At 39.6% G+C, this 18,557-nt stretch overlaps 1 long non-coding RNA gene across 1 annotated transcript in view; it reads right to left on the bottom strand.

Moving 5' to 3' along the window:
* Window positions 1-16,083, bottom strand: part of LOC134664744 (uncharacterized) — a 384,916-nt gene extending 368,833 nt beyond the window's left edge. The window contains exon 1 of the long non-coding RNA XR_010098278.1: window positions 15,958-16,083. This is a non-coding gene — a long non-coding RNA (uncharacterized LOC134664744). The remainder of the gene's footprint in view (window positions 1-15,957) is intronic.
* Between the last annotated feature and the right edge of the window lie 2,474 nt (window positions 16,084-18,557).

Genomic DNA, 18,557 nt, shown 5'->3' with positions numbered 1-18,557 from the left:
CAGCATGTTCTCCTTGCTGCGGCCGACCCGGGAGCGCAATCTGTTCAAGTCTTTCCAGATCGGCCACGGTTGGTTATGCCCGGCGGGAAGCGTTTCAGCGGGGCGAACGTAATCGTCTGGAGGGGCGCGGGTACTTTCCCATTGGACTAGTCTGTTTTGGGGCGGCGGAATCCGGATGGCTGCAGTACACCGCATAAAGCTCCTGCGGCTCTTCAGACGGGATGGTGGTAGCTTGTGGCCGTGGAGGGGATGCCTTTGGTCTTGTTCCTGCTTCAATTTCTCGACGCTGCACGCTACTTCTCTGCGAATTTCCGGGGCGCAATTCCTGCCAGAGGGTATAGTTTATGAAGCGGAGTTGGTTTAAGGCATCCGGTAATTATGCGGCAGGTGTCATTAAGTGCCGAGGTAACTTGTCCTGCGTGAGTAGAGCGGTGCCACACCGGGCACGCGTATTCGCCAGCTGAATAGCACAGTGCCAGACCAGTAGTGCGAAGGGTGTGCGCAGACGCGCCCCAGTGGGTTGAAGTGAGTTTTCGCAGCAGACAGTTTCGAGAACTAAGCTTTTGACGTGTTTTTACGCAGTGGGTCTTAAAAAACAACGTTCTGTCTAGGGTTATTCCGAGGTACTTTGGGCAGGGGCAGTGCTCAATAGCGACTCCATTCCAGGCAACATTGAGCTACCTATTTGCTTCCCGGTTTCGAAGGTGGAATACGCACGACTGAATTTTTAGGGGGTTTGCTTTCAAGCAGTTCATCTCATAGTACGTCGTTAAACCCTTTAAGGCCGCGGACAGTGATTTTTCTGTACCCTCGAAGCTGTCGCTTTGAGCCGCTAGTGCTAGGTCATCTGCGTATGCGAATCGCTGCGTTTTCTGCTAGTTTGGCTGATCATTGGTGTATACAGGGTGCTTCCTGTAACAGGAGCAATAAATTAAACTAAAGGCTGTACTCCTCAAACTGACCAACATTTGTTCAGCAACTTTAAAAAAATTATGAATCCTTTAGACTTTCTCTTTTTCATGCAAAATAAATATTGCCTTCAATGTACGCTGACATCAGTGTGTTTGACGTTACTTGTCACGCTTTTAACATAACAAAATTTGCAATACAATGCGTCTTAGAATAAACTTTAAAGTGTAATAAAAATCAAACAATGAGTTATTTTCAAAAGTTGCTGAACAAATGTTAGTCATATGCCTTATGGGAATATAGTTCAGAGCCGGAAACCGCTACCAACTTTTAGTATGTTGTTGGGCATGGCATTGGGTCTCCAAAACTGCCGGGAGACGGCGGCGCCGGCCATCTACTTCAGCGGAATGACGTCATCAAAATGACTCCCGTTTCGTTGCGAATATTGCATATTGTACCCAAACTATGCATGGCATATAATTGTGTGGGGTATTGAATGAAAGCCAGTTAAATATTCTATATTTCATTTATACAGTGAGTATCAAAATATTCAGCCGTTTAAGAGCCATTTGCAAAAGAATCAAAATGATGTAAAAAAATATTCAATTACTTGGGTTTTACAACCAAACCAAAAGTCGGACGTTAAAGCAATGTACTACAAAATTAAAGACGACGTCTGACGCCATACGTTGATACCAATCAAGTCAAAATTGGGCCAAATATGTGGAAATTATGCATCAAAATGTAGATATTTGCCCATACAAATGCATTAAAGTTAAAAAAAACCAAATTGGTCATTTTCAGGATATAACGCGTAAGCTTCTAGTATGTTATTAGCAATATGACCTGGGTCCTAAAACTGCCGGGAGACCATCTTTATTGTCCCCCAGTCACGAATAATGACGTCATACAAATAATCACTGCCTAATTTCGTAAAATGTAAATTATAGCTATACTATGGGTCAATTTCACCAAACGAACATTTTTGTCTAATTTCCATGGAATTTTGAAATACCAACATTACACAAAAAAAATATGCTGAGAATTTGATAAAAAATAAAATAAATATTAATTTTCTTATGGGATAAAAATATTCATAAAACTATAAAAGTTATTTAAATTTAAAGTTTTGGTCAGGGCACGGGAATTAGTGTGTCCATGAAAATTAGATTTTACTAGGACGGAAATTAGAACACGGCACGGGAATTGTTTTCTTAACTTATTTTGGTACTTAAAACTATTATTTATGTATATTTTAATCTACAATAATATACTGCAACCATACTGAAGTGGCATCGGACATATTTACCTTCTTTAATTTTAGTTTCGAACGACAAATCTACGAAAGTATGTTACACTAAAAACTACGTATTTGACTAATCCTTTCCTTTATTTTAATGGCAACTAATCTCTCTTTCTTAGTAAAATGTACATATTTCAAAACAATACTTTGAGTAGTTTCGTAAACTTGTCCGCCTTTACATACAAAACTATTCATTAAAAAGTGTCATTATGTATCTGCATGTAGATAGGTACAAGGTGTATGATCTGGTATATGGTCTTATAGGAAATGATACTAAGAAATAAATAGGGGCACAGTGAGAAGAAGTTATTGTGTAAGTTAATCTGAAGAAATCGAATATGCTGCCTTCATAAATTAATAACCCAAAAAATTGTTTGAACACATATGAGGTAAGGTGGGGTAAGACTATCACCGGGGTAAGACTATCACTTGTATGGAATCCTCATACTGTTAGTCTTGCCCCGATCAAAATAAACTAAGTTAGTCTTACCCCACCTTACTTTACACATAGGTATACGGGGTGTCCCTGCCCTGCGGGAAAATCTTCAAAGTGTAGGTTGGTTAAGTAATTTCTCAAAAATATCATAATCTTCCTAAAAAAACTTGCTAACAAAATACCCCCTGGCACTGACTAAAATAACCGACTTGGTTTCACATTACATCCCAAGACTTTTTTGTAGTAGAGTAGAAGAACTGCGTTGCGAGATTTGCATCTTTTTACATGAATTGAAATTATCCCATCTCTTTTTGTAGGCTGTCCTTCTTTTCGGGTAAACATACCTATACCATACTGATACTGTGTATATACATATCATAATACATCTTTATTCATACTCACATCGTCCATCGTAGTGTACCTTTACTTTCCCTACTAATTGTAAGAACTAAAAGGTAACGTTATCACATATATTTCTATAAGATTACAAACTTAATTATGCAGTTATCTTTAGAACGTGACTAATATTGCAGTATTATTAGATTTTTGTTGGCTTAAAAAGCTAAAACCTAATTACGTTTCAAATTTGGAACTTGTGGGTATGCTAGAAGTACCTTAAAATAATATTGATTGAGAGTGATTGTGCCAGTGACAAAACTAAGGGATTTTAAAGTGTATTAATTCTTAGACTACATGCTTAAATTAAATGTTATTTAGATAGAATGTTATTGAGATTTGATGGTACGGCCGTGCCACTTTGTTTTGCTCGACTTGGCGGCGGCACTGCCGTGCTCCCAGATCCTTTGTCCTTCTTCAGGCCTCAAACTATCTCCATACCAAATATGTATTATCAAGATGATATTGTTTCAGCGGCTTAAGCGTGACGAGATAACAGACAGACAGACAGAGATACTTTCGCATTTATAATATAGTAAGAATAGGATATATTTAATTTTTCTTGTACCTATTAGAAAAGCTAATTTATAACAACTAATCTATTAAACGAGCAATTCTTGTACATATTTCGGGGATCTCGGAAACAGCTCTAACGATTTCGATGAAATTTGATCATGTATGGGCGTTTTCTGGGATGAAAAATCGATCTAGGTCTCTGGGAAAACGCGCATTTTTGAGTTTTTAGGTAGGTATATGTTTTCCGAGCAAAACTCGGTCTCCCAGATATTTAAACTTTATACGGCTTACGCTGTCAGCTGTCAAATTTACAAAATAAAACCATTGTAAATTTGATTCATTTTGTTTCATGTAACCTTAGGTACGGGTATTATAATATGTAATAATTCCAAAAATAGTTTTATGTTTATATAATATTTTAATATTATAATATGATAAATGAATAAGGTAAGGTGGCGCAAGACTAACAGTACGAGGATTCCATACAAGTGATAGTCTTACCCCAGTGTCGTCTTACCCCACCTTACCTTACGAATTAAAATTGCCCGGGTTATTCGGGTCGGGTCGGGGTATGGGTCAAGTATGTACTATAGTACTTATACTAAAAAACCGTTCATAGATTTTTGTGCATTCTCTGAGATTTCCTTAAATGTAAAATAGAAAGATATACGTCATATTATTATTACATATAATATATATTCAATGCCAATATATATATATGTAATAATAATATGACGTAAACATTGCCAATTAACTTACAGTGCCCCCAATTAAAAATTTGTTGACAATAAATGTAGTACTTTCTAATTCCCGTGCCACTTAATCAGCTGTTTTAGGTAAATATTCTATGGGAATTAGGGCACGGAAATTAGAATTCGTAATAAAAAAATTCGCCAAAAATTTAAATCGTGTTTAACCAAACTGTTATGTTATGGCTTACATAAAGATACATAAAGGGCTCCTAAATATGACAATTGTTTTTAAAAAGCTATGTGGGAAATAAAATTTATAAGGGGCATCGAAATTAGAAAAAAATTGTCGCCCACCCGGATTCCGAAATACTTATGCGATTTGCTCGAACACGCCGCGGCTTGACGTACATCCGCTTGCTTTGAGAATCAGCCGAATATTGCCAGTACAGGTGAGGCGGGACACGAGGCAGTTCAGATACAGACGTCGGCTGTGAGAGCCCTTTGAGTTTTGCCGACGAAATTTTACTCGCGCGCTCGGACAAAATTTAAACTTCGATCACGAGTTATTTACCACAATGAAGTTAATAGTGTATGTGCTCAGTGATAGTAAATATCACCTAATTTAAGTATTTGACACTAAATTAGTGATACTAATGTAGAATTTTTCGTAGGATTTTTCATTATGCTCAAAAGTAGATTCCGGACAGGGCACGGGAGTAGTAATTTGAGCCTTTAGGTATTTTTAAGTGTACTCTAAAAACCAATTAATCAGTGAATTCATATGGAACCCGGTGTGAAAGTGTGGCTTCTTTATGTAAAAAAAAAATGGTAAGTATTATTTGATGCTAACCCGCGATTTTCATCACGGACAGAAAAAAAATCGTGTTCAGAAACTGACCCCTATGAGTCTCACATACACATGTGTTACATGTAATGAAAGGTTATTAAATGTATTATGATTCACCTAAACATTGTTTGTAAAAAAAATGTACGGTTTAAGAGCTAGAAACAAAGAAATACCACTTTTTATGGAAAAAGTAGATGTAAATCAATTTTATAGCTAAACTAAAATCGTCAATAAAATGTTGCGTATAATATTTAAAAAACCAGTTATTCAACTATATATCACAATTTAAATTTTATATTTCTGACAAAAACTGTGGAAGTTCTGGAAAAAAAACTAAAGCGCCCCAACAATTCTACCTTAATGCGCTCATATTGTGCAAAGAATAGTTCTAATCATCGGGTGCATTACATTTGTTATAATTACTTTTCATATAATATAGTTTGATATATCGTTATTTGGAATAACGTAATAAATGGCATACTACCGTAATACCTAATTAACGGTATACATAATGTTATTATTGATATAATGATCATAAGGTATATTTACACTTCCCCTAATATACATTGTCATAATGATTAAATACTCTAAAGTGTATTATTTGTTATAACAAGTGACATCACATAATTATTTGTATGGCATAATAGTTGCATGACATAAATGGGTTAGGTTAGGTTGGAACTGCGACTATTTATGTATAAACGAATAACTACCTAACAAAAGGAGGGTTAGGTTAGGTTAGAACTTTGACCCTCCGTAGAATAAAATACTCTAACAAAAAAGTGGTTTAGGTTAGGTTTGAACTGCGGCCCCCGCAGAACGAAAATAGTGAAAAAATTGGTTAGGTTAGGTTAGAACTGTGACCTCCCTAGGTTAAAATAGCTAGCAAAAGCAGTAGGCTTGCGTACTAGTTATAAAAAGTATGTAAAACTTTACGTTATCAGTAAATGAAATATGACACAAAAGGTTATACAGTATATGTATTTATACTTGATAAAATTTTATGAAGTATTATGTTATACAAAAATATAATATAACAAATGTTATTATAAAACATGTCTTTATAATATTTGAAAATTATATCACATTAGGCATTATATCATGACAATTTAGATGAAATCACAATATATTAAAGGAAACGTATGATAAAAATTACATTATAACATACAATAATATATCAAATGGCGTTATAACAAATGTATGATAGTTTTTTTATAATTATATTAAACATTACACACCCCTAATCATCGAGTATTAAATGAATGAACATTACATAAAATACATGAAAACGACATTTTCGAATGGAACCATAATTAAAAAAATAATAATTTACTTGATAAGTAAGCAAAATACTGTTTCTTTAAGTACCTAATCTCCTCCTTTCAAAGTCGGTTAAAGAAATGTAAAGTTACATGCCAGTAAGTAGGTATATGCCTAATACAAAATGCCTTATCTTGGTAATGCCGTATCAGTTCACTTAATGCGATACATAATTATATATTTAAGCCTCGATTAGCCTTATACATACATACATACATCACTGGCTCAGTGACCCAAAGAGGATCTTGACCTCTGACACAAAAGAGCGTCACTCTGCCCTATTCTGCGCCACTTCGCGCCAGTTGGGTATTCTTATAAAAGTGGAATCTTGAGTGGTGCAAGGGTCAAGGCTGAGCTGAGAAGGCTGGCAGAATTTTCACTCTGATCCTCCGAAATACAGGTCACCCCTCTGGTCTGCTAACATCAACGGCCTGAGGGTTTCAACGTTCGATGCCAAGCCACGCCAGGCCATAATAGTAAAGGTCTAATTATTGAATTTTAATTTTTTGTCCGACTACGGCAGAATTTGCTATCTATGCGTGCATGTGTAGGTACCGTTTGCATGAAAGTACTGAACTGATTTTGATAAATTAGGTGTCAATTTATTTGTCTTTGTAGCCCAGGTCACAAAAGCTATATTTTAACCGACTTTGAAAGGAGGGGATTAGGTACTTAAAGAAACAGTATTTTGCTTACATCTAGTAATTTTTTTTTTTTAATTATGGTTCCATACGAAAATGTCGTTTTCATGTATTTTATGTAATGTTCATCCATTTAATACTCGATAATTAGAACTATTCTTTGCATAATATGAGCGCATTAAGGTAGAATTGTTGGGGCGCTTTAGTTTTTTTTCCAGAACTTCCACAGTTTTTGTCGGAAATGTAAAATTTAAATTGTGATATATAGTTGAATAACTGTTTTTTCAAATATTATACGCAAATTTTTTATGACGATTTTAGTTTAGGTATAAAATTGATACATATCTACTTTTTCCATAAAAAGTGTTATTTCGTTGTTTCTAGCTCTGAAACCGTACATTTTTTTTACAAATAATGTTTAGGTGAATCATAATTCATTTAATAACCTTTCATTACATGTAACACATGTGTATGTGAGACTCGTGGTATAGCTATAATTTACATTTTGCGAAATTCGGCAGTGATTATTTATATGACGTCATTAATTGTAACTGAGGAACAACAGAGATGGTCTCCCGGCAGTTTTAGGATCCACGTCATATTGCTAATAACATACTAGGAGCTTATGCGGATTATCCTGAAAATGACCAATTTGAATTTTTTTAACTTTTATGCATTTGTATGGGCAAATATCTACATTTTGATGCATAATTTCCACATATTTGGTCCAATTTAGATTTTATTGATATCAGTGTATGGCTTGAGACGTCATCTTTAATGTTGTAGTACTTTGTTTTATCGTCCGACTTTTGGTTTGGTTGTAAAACCCAAATAATCGAATATTTTTTTACGTAATTTTTATTTATTTGTAAATTTCTCTTAAACTGTTGCATATTTTGGTACACTTTGTATAAATAAAATAAAGTTTATTTAATTGGCTTTCATTTAATATCCCACACGTGTATGTGCTATGCATAGTTTGGGTGCAGTATGCAATATTCGCAACGAAGCGGGAGTCATTTTGATGACGTCATTCCGCTGAAGTAGATGGCCGGCGCCGCCGTCTCCCGGCAGTTTTGGAGACCCAATGCCATGCCCAACAACATACTAAAAGTTGGTAGCGGTTTCCGGCTCTGAACTATCTCTGCGACCGTTTCCCATAAGGCATGGCACTATGTTGGTCAGTTTGAGGAGTACAGCCTACAGTTTAATTTATTGCTCCTGTTACAGAACACACAGTGCATGTTAAACAGCATCGGGGCTAGCACACTACCCTGCGGGAGACCATTTTTTTGCGAGCGTCAGCGGCTTTTTTCAGATTGTAGGTGTACTTGAAATCGGCGATTGTGGAGCAGTTCGCGAAGAACGTTCGTGAATCCAGCATCACCCGTCATATCCTTAACATTTAAGAGCAGCCTTTGTTTATTCACAGTGTCGTATGGGGCTGTTAGATCCACAAAGACCACTCCTGTAACCAAGCCAAGCTCGAACCCGTCCTCTATGTGTTGTACTAGCTTTAGCGTTTGACTCGAGCATGACTTTCCCGGGCGGAATCCCGCTTGTTTTTGTATTAGTTGCGGTTCAATAATAGGGACAAGGCGGTTTAGGAGTAATCGCTCTAGCAGCTTATAAGTGTGGCATAGCAAAGATATGGTAAGGTAAGACTGGCTTGAGGAGTGCGATCACTTTCGATTTGCGCCATGCTTTTCGGATTTTGAGTGACGACAGATAGCTATTAAACGGGGTCCCTTTGTTTCCCATAAAGTTTTAAGTCATAAATTAATGTATTGTTTGTCATATTATCGCTAGTCATAAAACTGAAACCGTTAACTGTTCAGGATTTTTGGAAGGTTATTCTATAGATGGGTTAGGTTAGGTTAGGTTTGTTTTATGGCAATCCTGAAAAGTTACGCGTTTTTGAGAAAAATCAATTATGACTAACGAAAATTCGGACTAACAATACATTATGACTTAAAACTATTTGGGAAACAATATAGACCCCTATTAAACAGTTCCAGGAGCCAGTTCCTGGCTTTCGGCTCAAGATGTTTGATCTGCTCCACGGTCAGGTCGTCAATGCCAGCAGCTTTACCATTTTTGTGACTTCATGGCAGTCTCGAGTTCGTGGTGGGTTGGGCTTGTTGAGATTGGTGCAAGTCTGATGGTTAACGGGTACCGGTGTCGATTTGGGCACGCGGCCAGTGGGTTTGCCGTTAAGCAGAAGTTGTGTAGCTACCAGGTTAGCGGAGACTTGGCCTGGGTTCGTTGGTGGAGGCGATTCACCGGTGAGTTTGCGCAAGCTTGACCATGCTTTCTTGCTATTATGGGTCGTATCGATATTGCTCACAGCTTCGCACCATTTTTCCCTTCTGTTAGCCGATATTTCGCGCATCAAATCTTCGCCCGTCGAGATAGTCTCTTCAGAGTAAGGGTCCTGACAGTATAGTGCTTCGTAGGCCTTCAGAGCCTCAGAGGTAGGATTAAGTCCCGGAATATTATGTACACGGCATCCCCTTGGTATGCATTGACACGACACGGTTCGGAGTTTTAAAAATTTGTCGTACTCCGACGCCCTTGGTAGCAGTCCGTCCACGTTTTTATCTACTTGGTTAGTAAACTCGCTCCAGTCAGCTTTTTGAAAATTAAAGCGACGACGAAAAGGGACTTTGACGGGTTGTACAACAGCTTGGATCCGGCACATCAGTGGTCTATGTTGGGTTCTCGGTTGAAACGAAGTGAAGGAAGAGTCGTGACAGAAAACTCTTATACTTTTTTTCGCCTAGCCTCCATCTGCCAAGTCCATACCGTGCGATATGGAACTTTGTTCCAAAATATGGTTTATAGCCATTTTTGATACAGTTAGGTTTGCTAATTCTTCCTTATTTTCTCTACCTACTTGCCCGAAATTGATTGCTAGAATTAGACCAAGTCTGCAATGATTTATATAGCCATGATAAGGGTTAAGGCGCTCTTATACTCCAGTTTTACGTTTTCGAGGGGATGCTAGGGGGTAGGGATTGCAATCCGGATTATTCGAACTTCGAAAATCCGGATTATCCGCCAATTTTTCAATCCGTTTCTAAATCCGGATTTTTAAACCCAAATCCGAATTTTCGGATTTTTTGTTAAACTATTATACAATTGCCTTTTGCACCGTTAAAATGTTCTGATTACTGCAAATACGCGTCAAGCGAGTAGAGGGGGGGGTTGCCTGGCTCACTCACTGACCTTGGGCCTTGAACAGCCTCATGACAAGCGCGGTGTCTGTGTGACTTCACGTTAAACTGAGTGTTCGATGTTTGGGCTCAGGCGTCACCGTGGCTTGGCTTTTCCGCGCGCGGCAGGCTCGTGCAACAAAAGCCGGGTAACTGACTGAGCGAGCAGCCCCGCGAGGCAGCCTCGGACGGTCGGACTAATGCCGCGCGAGGCAGCCTCGGTCAGTAGGATTTTTTGCACGAGGCTGCCGCGCGCGGAAAAGCCCTCTAGTCCTCTATTAGTATAATCGGGACATTTTGCATCCTATAAACGTCTATATTCACCATATAGATGTATCAATTTAAGGCACTGTTCTTTATCCATGGCGCTAACATGCGGCGAACAAGCGAGGCAAAACACAACCGTCTTGAGTGAGCGCGGCAAACTTACTGAGGTGCCTTTGAGCATGGACAAAAAATCGACAACGCTCGGCTCAGGCCGAGGCGTGCTCGGCCGAGGCCGAACATGCGTTTGCCTCGGGCGAGGCACGTCCTGACTGACCGAGGATTTGCCTCACGAGGCTGCCTGGCGAGGCTACTCGCTCAGTCAGTACCCGGCTAAAAGGGCATCTACGTGTTGGCTTGTGCTCCGCGCACGCCTCCCAAAGGTCCGAGTCATTGGCCCGTGAAAGATATACAAATAATTTATATTAATTTATAAAAAAATTCAAAAACTTTTATTGCCAATTGTAAGATGTGGAAGAAATTAATTAGAAACAGTGACATGGTTTCTCAATTACAGAAATAATCACATAATAATAAAAAACCTTTCTGAATAAAATACCCTACGAGGCGCCAACATATTATTGCTCCATACCAGGTGCCCACGAGGAACCCGGGAGATTTTAACCACGCATTTCCAAGGCCAAAAGAAGGAAAATATATTAAAAGAGATTACGTCAATTTCGCGAATAAAATATATTTTTTCGATTTATTTGTACGTATTTGTAGATAAAATATAAATGCTATTTATTTGTAAAAGTATCACTCAAAAAGAATTTAATTTTTTTTTGTAAAACCTAGTTTTTGCAAAGTGTACTTGTCACTTTTAGGGTTCCGCACCCAAAGGGTAAAACGGGACCCTATTACTAAGACTTCGCTGTCCGTCCGTCCGTCCGTCTGTCTGTCACCAGGCTGTATCTCACGAACCGTGATAGCTAGACAGTTGAAATTTTCACAGATGATGTATTTCTGTTGCCGCTATAACAACAAATACTAAAAACAGAATAAAATAAAGATTTAAGTGGGGCTCCCATACAGCAAACGTGATTTTTGACCAAAGTTAAGCAACGTCGGGCGTGGTCAGTACTGTCTTGGATGGGTGACCGTTTTCTTTTTGCATTTTTTTCCGTTTTTTTTTTGCTTTATGGTACGGAACCCTTCGTGCGCGAGTCCGACTCGCACTTGCCCGGTTTTTTTTTACACTATCAATAAGGATATTTGGACTAGGTCCCATAGTAACAACATCGCCATCAAAAAAACATTTTACACTAATTAAAATTAAAAAGATGTTTTTTTTAGCTGGCTGGTGGTACATGGGCTCTGAAACTAGGCGAATTCCAAAACAGTTTATAGGACATTTTAGTCTTTAAATATTACACTGTCAAAATCTCTCGGGTTCCTCGTGGGCATGTTGTATATTATTTCCTTAATGGCGATTGTGCAATCTGCCACAGTTTTACGAATTTTTATAGATGAACATCAGGTTCACGGTCCGGTGTCACCCCTAAATGGGTGACACCCGGGGCGGGCCGCCCCCGCTGCCCCCACCTAGCTACGCCATTGCATAAGACTATTACAGTAAATAAAAAGACTAATTTCTTATTAGAAAGTCGTTTTTTTTAATTTATTCCTGGTACCAAGAAAACATTCCCTAAATCCGGATTTTATCCGAAGTTCGGATTTCGGCGTGAAAATTATCCGAAAATCCGGATTTTGTAAAATAGATTCGGATTTGCAATCCCTACTAGGGGGTGCTAGTAAGGAGGGGGTACTAACACCCGTGATTCATGGAACTTTAAAAAATCTAGCAGGTTCACTTTATTACCCAACAAAATAATTCTGCCATCTATTGTCGACCTACCCTCCTTTCTTGTAGAAAAAAAAATGGACATAAGTGTCATTGTAAATTAATTAGTAATAATCAATATGGCGCCACGAAAACAACAGATTTCGGTTCGCACTGGAAGTTTTGCATTTATTTCTTAGATAAGTGCACTTTATGTATCAGAACGAAAGGCAAAGAAAGACCCATTAATGTTTAGGTCATACTGAGCAACTTTTACTATGGGATCAACCCCGAAAACGCGGAAAAAAATTGGATGTTTCAGACATTTTGCTAGTCTGATGTTGAAATTTCCTAAGGGAGAGTCATTTATTTCCGCATTTTCGGGGTTGGTCCCATAGTAAAAGTTGCTCAGTATGACCTAAACATTAATAGGTATCTTTCTTGGCCTTTCGTTCTGATACATACTGTATACCGGGTGTGGCCTGTAACACGAGCAAATAATTAAAACATAGATTGTACTCCTCAAACGGTGACTGCAATACAATTCAATCTGCATTCGATATGGATCGGATTTGTCAGTGTCAAGAGTGACGTTTTTGGTTGAAGAAATGATTAACTAATGTGTTGCAGAAAGTTGTTTAAAGTACTGAGGTTGACTAAAGTAGCCTAAAGTAGTAGAAAATTCTAATTTTGTATTGCATAATATTACTTGATAGAAACATCATTTGGTAGAAGTACTTTTAACGTCGATATTAACGTTCGTGAGACATATTTTAAACTGACACATTTAAAAAAAATCAAGTGAGTGAAACCGTTGTCGTCTGTACAGGTTACTTTTAACGTACTGCTTTTCGCATAATATTATTTGTCAGACAACCCTAACACTTAGGGCCACTTACACCATTCACTAGCCCAGGGTTAACCGTTTAAACCTGGGTTAGTAGTATGGAGCAAGTGTCGCTTAGAAAATTCTGCCAAATATTTCAAACACTACACCACTTCTACTACGACTAGACTAGACCAAAGCTGCTACATTACCGTCAAATAATAATATGTAGGTACTTCACAATAAAGTAGATGGCGCAACCGTACTTGAGAGAATCGGCACGATTCGAGAAATGAATTAGAGATTCACTAGATATGAAATTAGTAAAGATATGTGACGTTCCACGGAAAAAGGTACCATTCCCCCTGCTGAATATTGGAACCGCGTTAATAATAGAGTAAGAGCCAGCCGCCATAAGGTACCTTTTGCCGTGGAACGTCACATATCTTTCCTATTTCATATCTAGTGCTGCACTAATTCGTTTCCCGAATCGCGCCGAATGGAACTGCAAGTGCCAAGGGCGAATGTCGCGGCGAGCGTGCCGGGCCGGGCGGCGCTTGCGGCGCGGGCGGCGTGGCGCCTGCACGGGCGGCGTGGCGCCTGCGCGGCGGCGGCGGCGCCCGTTCGCGGGCACCGGTGCACGCACGCGCGCGGCGCCAGTGCTCCCACCAGAGCTGCTCTTAACTTAATCGCATCATATTGGAGTCAAATGATAATAATAATAATAATAACCCCGCGGGGGCAGCTTGTGGCGAGCTGACGGTGAGTGGCGACACCGCGGACCCCTATTCCAGAGGGCCCTGTCATCTGGCCCTCGCCTCTGTGCTTGCCTTCACCGGCCGGCCAGAGTGGAGTCGCAAGAGCGGGACCTATGCTCCAGGTTGGAAGTGTAAAATGTCATAACGCCGGCGGCCCTTGAACGGATTACCGGGATCTGGCTACCGCAGACTCACCTCTCGACAACCTCACAGCCGCTCCAAAGTGTTGCCCTGTTGTCGCACTGTGCGTGCGGCCATTGCGGGGCCCACTCAATGAGTTGGCGAGTCACCACCTGTCTTATACAATTTTGAGACTGATTGTCACGGCAGGTGTCCGCTAGTCTCTCCCATAGCCCATTATCCAGTCCATCCAACTTTCAAATCTATAGCCCATGACCTTAGTTCCCATCGCAGCACAAAAGTGCTGCACTGCAATAGTCTTTGCACCTGGCGGGGACCATCTCTTGATGTATCATATTGTGCGTTCGGGGATAGTATCCGCCACGTGTATCCCTTGCTTTTAGATTAAAGTGTCTTAAAGGGCCTCTGCGCTGTTGGCTTCGGCCCCACGTACGCCTCCCAAAGGTCCGGGACCCCATGGTCCCGAGATATGGAAAAGACATACAAATAATAATAAAATGCTTTATTGCACACTACAAAAGAAATGGTACAAAAGTATGAACAGGTACAAATATGTAGGTAACAACAGGCGGACTTATCGCTAAACAGCGATCTCTTCCAGACAACCTTCATGATGACATGATGTTGGCATTTGCAGAGGTGCTGGTGTATTTTACAGGAAACTCTTAAAGTGCATAGATGTGATATGATATCTGTTATCTCATACACGTTCACTACGGCATCGGGTCGAATGTAACCGTTGTAGAACTTTCCTTCGGTGCGAGAGATAATTTGCTGTTCCGTACGCTGGTGCGGGATAGATATCTCTGGATGTAGCAAGAGTAAAAAAAGGATAGGTAGTGTTTTGACAATGTCTACTGGAATATAAGCAATATAGGTAATAAAATACGTATCGGTTACTTTCGACCCCATGCCGACCAGGGCGAAAATTTTTTTCATCTGGTACGGCCATCGGGTCGTCAAGATCCGATGCCCGATGACCCGATAGCCGTACTAGATGAAAGTCTAGTTGAGCCAGTGCAGTCCAAGTGTGTGGGTGTGACAATTAGTGAATTATCGATCATGAAGCGATCGAGAAAAACATTGTTTTTTTAGTGAAAAACAAGAAAACGAACATGAAACGGTTAAAAAGAACAAAGAAGATGTAACTGCCAGGAGGATAATTATTGGTAAGCGTTACATATCTGCCAATAATATTTACACAAGCCCATCAACCTACCATCTACCTACCATCAAATTGTTCACTAATTGCAATATTGTCTTTAGTAGGTATCACATAAGTCTATCACCATATTAAAATTAATATTTTTCGATATCGATGTTTTATTTCTACCCCCAACACTACAAAAATATCGACAATCTGAACAGCCAGTGCGGATATCGGGTGTAAGAGATCCGACAAATTGTTTTTTGTCCAGCATTTTCATTTTAAAATGAATCTACCTACGAATTGAATAGTGACTAGGTTGACTATCAAAGAATATGTTATTTAAAAAATATATGCATAAATCATCGTAAAAACGTAGATAATAACAATTAATTAAGAGAATACCCAACGGTTATTATCGACCCGTTAACGCCATAGAATAAAGTCATGCATCGGATCTAACAGACCCTGTGCCGTGCCCAGGGAAAGTCTTAAAAATTCTTTGCCGTTGCGAACGTGTTAATTTTAATATAATACCTACCACATAAGTGCTTTGGTGCGTTTAAAGTTTTAAAAATAACGAATCAGTAATAATAAATAAATATGTAAATGTGCATATATTATACGAAATGACTATTATGTCAATGACCTACTATGGATCTTCGAGCAACACCGGCTTCCGACACATCGGAAGGGAGGGGCCCAAACGATATCTTACCGTACAAATCATTCTGCCATTTTTTGCGGGGGGAAAGGTGCACACAGTCGCACTTCTCACACACATACAAAATCCAATCTGTAATGACGACACAAATACATAGAAAATGACACACGTCAAAGACAAATCTTGCAAACCTCGATATCTTTTTGTGTACGGGCGAGTGACAAGTGTCACAACACGCACACTAGGTAACACATTTTCGTCGATGTACTCTGAGAGATAAGAAGTCGGATTTGTCGCTCGACCGATCCGCAATTTGTACTGGGCGAGCAAAATCAATAAATCCAACAATTACATGAGACTAAAATATAATAATTGTGTTTAAATGTAATTAAACGTATGATATGTAAAATAAATATTACATATGTAAAGTAACAACTTCTTTTTGTAAATTTGTTGCCCCAGACCTCTTTTACTACAAAAAACCGCGCAATTAGGCATATTTTCTGCTGCTGTTATGTGTTCACGCGCGCACATAGGGGTATTTGACCCAAAAAGCTGGCCAAAATTATTTTTTATATTTTTTACATTTTTTATACTTAAATATGCCTAATATACTAAACTAATTTATTTTGGACTGATTTTACCATCTTGGTAGCTCGATTAAGATCATATAATTAATTTTGAATAGAATTTACATATCAACTTTTAACAGAATCAGTTGCTCTCATTATTCAGAAGATGCGTCCCATCCTTCTTCACCCAAGAATCCACTGTCATCTTCAACATCTGATGTTAGATCATCAGCATCATCAGATTTGACATTAGTATCTATGCTATCAAGCATCATATCTCTAGCAGCAGAGCTGTAAGGTCAGCTTTGATCATGTTTTGAGATTTCTTTTTTATTATGTATTGTCTCGATTGTTTGTGCTTACGAATAATTCGAATAAATACTATTCTATTCTTTCTATTTTATTACCCGTCAATACCCGAGCCTTTAAGGTAAAGTCCGAAAATTTAAACAACATTAATCTGTATTCGGCATTTACCCGTACCTACTTTCACTTCTAAGTGTACCCAGCACTGGCTGGGTAATGTTAGGTGTTGCATCATCATCACTTCTGACATTACCTTCCCAGTTTTGGAGAAACCTAGATGTAGACGGGTAAATGCCGAATACAAATTAAAGGATCTGAATCCATCAAGATTTCAAGAGCACCCTCAATTCCTCATGGAATCCATCATCAGAACTACAAAAATGTTTTTGCTTAACAAACTTAACGATGAAGATAAAATATGGGACCAAAGAATATAATACTCACTAGGAGAAGAACGATAACTCCATACAAAAAAATGTCCCCAAACGTTTATACGTTTATACTAGTAGCGCCTTCTTTGTGTACCAAACACTAAAGTTGACAACCGGTTTAGCCTGGCGGGTATTGGTATTATAGGTACAGTCGACTCACGTTAATTCGAAACTCAGGGGACTTTCAAAGTATTACGAACTAGCTGTGCCCGCGGCTCCGCCCGCGTGGAATTCGGTTTATGTCAGTAAGCTGCTAAATATATAAAAAATAGTAAATTACATAACGCTGTATTTTTTTATTCAAAAATTATAACATTTATAATTTCCTGCATGATAATTTCTTAAAATAATTCTATGTTATTGTTTCATACTTTTTAGAGCGCGATTTGTAGTAGTCCGACTACGCCCGACTCTTTTAGTATGAGAAAGTCGAAGTCGCCTAGCTTTGGACCGCATTCAGCGCGCCACGTGCGTCGGGCTTAGCCCGATGCTTTGAGTATGAGGGTGCCTTCGGCTCCCAACTTTGGCAAGCGTACAGCGTGTCACGTACGTCGGGTTACGCCCGACTCTTTTAGTATGAGGGCGCCGAAGACGCCCAGCTTTGAAACGCGTACGTTACGCCCGACGCTCTGAGTATGAGGGCGCCGGAGGCGCCCGGCTTTGGAATGCGTACAGCGTGTCACGTACGTCGGTCTACGCCTGACTTTTAGTATGAGGGCGCCGAAGGCGCCCTGATTTGGAACGCGTACAGCGTGTCACGTACGTCGGTCTACTCCCGACGCTTTGAGTAAGGCGCCCGGCTTTAGAACACGCACAGTGTGTCACGTACGTCGGTCTATGCCCGACTCTTTGAGTATGAGGGCGCCGAAGGCGCCCGGCTTTGGTAACCATACAGCGTGTCACGTACGTCTCTTTTAGTATGAGAAAGTCGAAGTCGCCTGGCTTTGGACCGCGTGCAGCGCGCCACGTTGTCGGGCTACGCCAGATTCTTTTAGTATGAGGGCGCCGAAGGCTCCCGGCTTTGGAACGCGTACAGCGCGACACGTACGTCGGGTTAAGTCCGAAGCAGTGCCGGATTAAGATATTTTAATGCCCTAAGCATTTCTAGACCATGGTGCCCCCTCTCCCTAGGGTCATTAAGATTACATTTTTTTTTTGGTAAATTGAGTGTTCATTGCCGCATTACAGCTGAGAATGGAAATCAGTCACATTATTTTATATCGAAAATTGACAGTGCCGCAGCAGTAATGTTGCAACAGAGTACCTAATGCTGCTGCAGTCGCCACCCGAATGTCACTTTCATCATATCTTAGGGTAGAATGTAATTGAAAACGCGAGCGAAGCGAGCGCGAAAATTTTTCGATATAAAAACGCAGTATGATAGACAGTT

The sequence above is a fragment of the Cydia fagiglandana genome, chromosome 1 (assembly GCF_963556715.1).
Source record: "Cydia fagiglandana chromosome 1, ilCydFagi1.1, whole genome shotgun sequence".
NCBI classification, from domain to species: domain Eukaryota; kingdom Metazoa; phylum Arthropoda; class Insecta; order Lepidoptera; family Tortricidae; genus Cydia; species Cydia fagiglandana.
This window is presented reverse-complemented; position numbering and strand designations above follow the sequence as displayed.